The sequence below is a fragment of the Physeter macrocephalus genome, chromosome 20, assembly GCF_002837175.3.
Source record: "Physeter macrocephalus isolate SW-GA chromosome 20, ASM283717v5, whole genome shotgun sequence".
Lineage (NCBI taxonomy): Eukaryota > Metazoa > Chordata > Mammalia > Artiodactyla > Physeteridae > Physeter > Physeter macrocephalus.
This window is the reverse complement of record NC_041233.1, coordinates 98,168,793-98,174,897: the sequence shown is the minus strand read 5'-3', so window position 1 is coordinate 98,174,897 and position 6,105 is coordinate 98,168,793.

The window sequence follows — 6,105 nt, the reverse complement described above, 5'->3', positions numbered from 1 at the left end:
CAGTGGTTGAGAGTCCGCCTGCCGATGCAGGGGACACGGGTTCGTGCCCCGGTCCGGGAGGATCCCACATGCCACGGAGTGGCTGGGCCCGTGAGCCATGGCCGCTGAGCCTGCGCGTCCGGAGCCTGTGCTCCGCAACGGGAGAGGCCACAGCGGTGAGAGGCCCGCGTACCGCAAAACAAAACAAAACAAACAAACAAAAAAAAAGAGTAGTGTTTGTTGATGCCAGCCTTTAATATCGTGTCATATAGCGTATCATATCAATATCATATATATCGATATATACATAGACACACACACACACACACACACATATATATATACTAGAAAAGTTAACAATAGTGTCTGTTAATGCCAGCCTTAGTATATATATTATATATAATAAGCAGGGCTTTTCAAGTTGAAATAAAGTCCTGCTTCCAAGGGGTTAGTAACGATGTCTGTTAATGCCGTAAGTTACAGGCTATCTGCCTGCCATTCCGTCTGCCTGAAACGCGTTTCTCCAGATGTGTCTGTATGGCTCTCTCACCTACATCTTCAGGTGTTTACTCACAGTCACCTTCTCCTTGATCATAAGATCTAAAATTTCAAAGCTCCCCCACTGCCCACATTTCATACAATTTTTTTCTCCTTAGCACTTACACCATCTAAGGTACCATACATTTTATTTATCTGTCTTTGACTGTCTTCCCCCACTAGATGGTGAACTCCATGAAGACAGGGATTTTGTGTAGCTGACACATAGTAGGTAGTCAATAAATATTTGCTCAATGAATAAAAGAGTCATAGTTATTGGGGGTGTGCTGTGTTCAAGGCCCCATGCTCTTTGCTATGGGAGATACGAAAGCGTCTAAAACAGCCTGTGCCTTCCAGGAGCTCACCCACCAGTAGGCAAGGAAATGAGAGCTGACAATATAAAACACCCTGGCAAGTGCCAAATGAACGATCTGGATAATAAGATGAGCAGCCTTCAGAGGAGGGAGAGACCAGACCAGGTGGTCAGGGTGGGCCCTGTGGGTAAGGTGAGCCTTGAACTTGACCTTAGAAGAGGAAGGTGTTGGAAAAGTGTGGAGCAAGTGGAAGGGTGTTGTTAGTGACGGTTTTGCCTCCTTCAGTGACTTTGCTGATAAGACACTCAGCCCTGTGATTCATGTCCCAGCCTCCACACTGGGCTTGGTGCCATCTGGGCATCCTCAAGGAAAAATGTGCAGACACCTAATGAGTGTCTTGCTCACCTCCAGGCTGGGCAAGCTGTATGATTCTTCCTTTGTCATCTAATGACGAAGAGGAGCACTCATGCTTCCCTAGTGCTGGCCTTCTGGGGTGAGGGTATTTTAGGAGATGGGCAGCCTCATTTAGACAAACAGTGCACACAACACAGGCCAACTAATCCTGGGATTTTATCTGTATACATGAGGTAATGGTATCTCATTTAAAGGCATTTCTGGTATGAGTAATTAAGTATCGTGGAAGTTTACAGATAACTAAAGACTATTGTTTTTAAAACCAAGCTTTAGACCTATTGGGTGCATCACTTGTGGAACTGAAATATAAAAATACAGAGGAAATGACTCTGAGGTTATTAGGCAGTGAGTCACTCACGAAATGCCCTCTGAGCTCTATAGGTTTTTTTTTTTTTTTTTTTTTTGTGATACGCGGGCCTCTCTCTGTTGTGGCCTCTCCCGTTGCGGAGCACAGGCTCCGGACGCGCAGGCTCAGCAGCCATGGCTCACGGGCCCAGCCGCTCCGCGGCATGTGGGATCTTCCTGGACCGGGGCACGAACCCGTGTCCTCTGCATCGGCAGGCAGACTCTCAACCACTGCGCCACCAGGGAAGCCCTAGGTTTTTTAATTGTACCTGTTTTACAGCCATTTTTTTGTCTCCATCATCACTTTCAGCCTGTGAGTATCATTTTTCTTTTTTTTCTTTTTTTTTTTTTTTGCCTCGCCGCACGGCATGTGGGATCTTAGCTCCCTGACCAGGGATCGAACCCACACCCTCTGCAGTGGAAGTGCAGAATCTTAAGCACTGGACCACCAGGGAAGTCCCGAGGTATCATTTTTCATTCTCAGCCTTGGTTTCTGATTATCTGTGGACTGGAAATCCAAATTAAGCAAATTATTTTATTCATTATTGAAAAAGAACATAGGCTTTGATCAAGGTCTTGGGACCTCTATGTGTGTCTCTCAGTGCCCGGATATGGGTCATCTCTGTTTGCCACTCAGCCCTCATCTTCCCCTCTAGGTTAGCCACTCAGAAGACCCTCTTCCATACATCCTGATATTGACCTGTGGTCAAGATGAGTGACCTATGGAGAGGGAAGAAATTCTAGAGGCTGAAGAGAAGGAAGACTGAGAAGTGAGGGGTGTGGACAGTGAAAGTGCACAAACACCCCACTAAGTGGGGTCTCTGTATGAATATGAGTTTTTAGTCTAAAAAAAAATTTATTGAGATATAATTGACATGTAACATTGTATTAGTTTTAGGTGTATAACATAAAGGTTTGATATGTGTATATATTGCTAAATGATCACCACAGTAAATCTAATTAACATCCATCACAACACCTAGTTACAGTGTGAGTGCTCGTGATGAGAATTTTCAAGATGTACTATCCTAGCCACTTTCAAATATACAATACGGTATTGTTAACAATAGTCACCATGCTATACGTTTTATCTCCAGAACTTATTTCTCTTCTAACTGGAAGTTTGTACCTTTTGGTCACGTTCACCCATTTTTGCCCACCCTCCACTCCCCGCCTCTGTCAACCACCAGACTGTTCTCTGTATCTATCAGTTCATTTATAAAAATCATACAGTATTTGTCTTTCTCAGTCTGACTTACTTCACTTAGCATAATGCCCTCAAGATCCATCCTTGTTGTTGCAAAAGGCAGGATTTCCTTCTTTTTTGTGGCTGAATAAATACCCCATTGTGTATATACACCACATCGTCTTTATCCATTCATCTGCCAATAGACACTTAGAGGGTTTCCATGCCTTGGCTAATTGTAAATAATGCTGCAATGAACATGAGGGTGCAGGTGTCTTTTCAAGATAGTGCTTTTGTTTCCTTCAAATAAATACCCAGAAGTGGGGTTGCTGGATCATATGGTAGTTCTATTTTTAATTTTTCAAAGAATCTCCATACTGTTTTCCATAGGGGCTACACCGATTTACATTGCCACCAGCAGTGCACAAGTGTCGCCTTTTTTCCACATCCTCATCCACACTTGTTACGTCTTATCTTGTTGATAATAGCCATTCTGATCAGATATATGATGCAAACATTTCTTCCATTATGTAGGTTGCCTTTTCATTTTGTCGATGGTTCCTTTGCTGTACAGAAGCTTTTTAGTTTGATGTAGGCCCATTTGTTTATTTTTACTTTTGTTGCTTAGTTCTTAATTTTTGTTGTCTGCTTTTGCCACATTGTGACTGACTCTTCTTTTGTCCAAGAGACAGGACACTGGCTGGTTAATTATGAAAGTAACATTCGCCACACAAACCCAGCAGAAAGATTGTGGGGAAAACCATTTCAGTTTAGGGTTAGACCCACCAGTTAGCGTTTCTCTTCACTTGCAGTTGAAAACACGTTAATATTGTGACAGATATTTAACAAGGATAAGATGATAGTGGGAGACTCCTTCCATACAAACCCAATCTCCCCTAGATTTGGAGTCTCAATTAGAAAAAATTAACTTCAAGAAAACAGTTTACCAAAAATGTTTAAATTCCTAGGTGAAAGAGGCTTTCTTACTCTTTTCTTTTTTTCTAGGCTCTGACCCCATGGAATAAAAGAGATCCTATTTAGGGACAGTTAGTTTTGCTGCCCAAAAGGTTCTCTCTCTTCTTTGGTGGGCTTTTAGAAACCTTTGGGTTACTTGAATCCCAAATTAACCCATGTTGTGCAACATGTAATCAATTAGGGAGATTTTTCAATGGAAATCATCCAATTTTGTAAGTACTGGTTGACACTTTTCCCTTTTCTAATATGATACACTTCCATAGCTTCATTCATTCCTCTCCTAATACTCTCTCAAATAGAAGTTTCAAATCATTTGCCATTTAGCAAGTGTTTTCTCCTATATTGTGATTTACTCCTGTAACATTTAAAGTAGACTCTACAGTTTACTGGAAGGTGTGACTATGATTGCAAATTCAGCCCTCCTGGCCTGTTCACAATGGAAGTTTTGCCATAAAAGATGAATTACGATGTAATAGCTGAGTAGAACTAAAAAAGTCAATGCAGTTGCCCTTTGGTGCATTTGGGGGCTAAGTCAATATTTAAGTCAATATGGCTGAAAAAGAAAAATAAATGTCAAACCAAATACCAAAGAATGAATAACCTACTGCAAGATTGCTAGAATCATAAGCAGTTACCGATGCTCTAAGATTGCTCTGAGAACCCCGTCAATACACTAGTCTCACGGTAATTAAAAAATTCTAAAAAGCCAATACTTATTTTGTCAAAGACACAAATGGAAATCCAACCTGGAATGTGAACAAATTAACAGAGTTCTGACTGTGCTCAAGGGGGCAGTTAGCAATTATTCTTGAAAGAATATTTCTACCGAGAACTTTCTTCTAAAACTCAAAATACTAGAGAATCACACAAGCTGGAAAGGACTTAAGAAACTATCTAGTTGCTTCGTTTTATATATTTGGAAGCTGTGGCTCAGAAAAGTTAAGTGACTTGTCCATGGTCACATTGCCATGTGACTGTGACTCTTGGCTGGCCCGGTGATCTTTAAATTTGCTTGAGGTCCTTGTCTTATGTATCATCCCAATTCTCCCTTCTATTGTAAAAGAGCTCTTCCTTTAAAAAATATTGTCTCTTTGGCATATTAATTATTTTAAGCTGGTTAGTTTCTAGGAAACAGCAGACATGGGAAAAATTCTGAAAACTAAGTAGGGGTTACCCTTTTGTAAGAAACGTTTATATTTGTAAGGGAAATCTCTATATGCAAAGGTGTCTCCTTCCATGTACCAGGAAGAGAAAGATGACCAAATCTCTAGAAATTCTTAACCATGAAGAAGGCAATGACTTAAATCTGTATAACGCCCTTACCATTGTTTACTGTGCTTTTCCTGATAACCTCCCTGTTACTGACTCTCCCACCCTCAACATCCTCTTTTGTCTTTAGCTGAAGATGGTATTTAAGGTGAGGGCTCAGTTCTCCTTTGTCTCTCCCGTGTTACTAAACTTTTTGTTTGATTTTTCTCCTGTTAATATGTCTCATGTCAATTTACTTCTTAGACCAGCCGGAGGAACTTAGAAGGGTAGAGGAAAATACCTTCCTCCTTGATACAATGTTATAATGTCAGTAAGTGTTGAATGGATGTCCCCTTGGCTCTAACACATAAATAAGTAAGGTGAATTCTACAGAGAGATTATAGGCCATAGGGCTTTCAGTGAGGCCAGACTGGCAGCTCCTCCGTAGGAGCTGGATAAGAGCTCACAGGTGTTGAGTGAAAAAGAGGCAATCCAACATCCACAGCCTACACAGGAATAAAAGAAACCAAGGAAATTTAGTATTCACAGCCCTTTACATAAGAAGGCCAGGCCCGTATCAAAAGCCAGAGAACAGAGATGGAAGAACTTGAATACCAAAGACAGGAAAATGGACAAAGATATCAGAAGAATGAAGAAAGAGGGTGACATCAAAGATGACCAGATGTTGTCAAAAGGCTGGGAGTAAAAAGCAGGCACTTGATCCCAAGCTGGTGAGTAAACAGAATGGGCCACCTGGTAAACCTTTTGGCCCTAGGATTATGTTGGGTCTAGTGGAGAAATCTTGGTCTCAAAGTCGAGTCCCAATTCTAGCCATGCCTCCTTCATCCATTGATTTGTTCATGTAATATTTTTGAACACACACTGTGTGCCAGGAGCTCTATTACGTGTTAGGGGATAAATCCATGAATAAGACAGACATAGTTCCTGTCTTTACAGTCTATCAGAGAGACAGACATCACCTAAATCACTACACAAACAATCATTTATTTACCTTTGTGGCAAAAGTTATGAAAGGCAAGCACAGCATACAGTGAGAATCCATAAAAGGGGCATCTCACTTTGCTTGAAGACACGGGGAAATTGTGG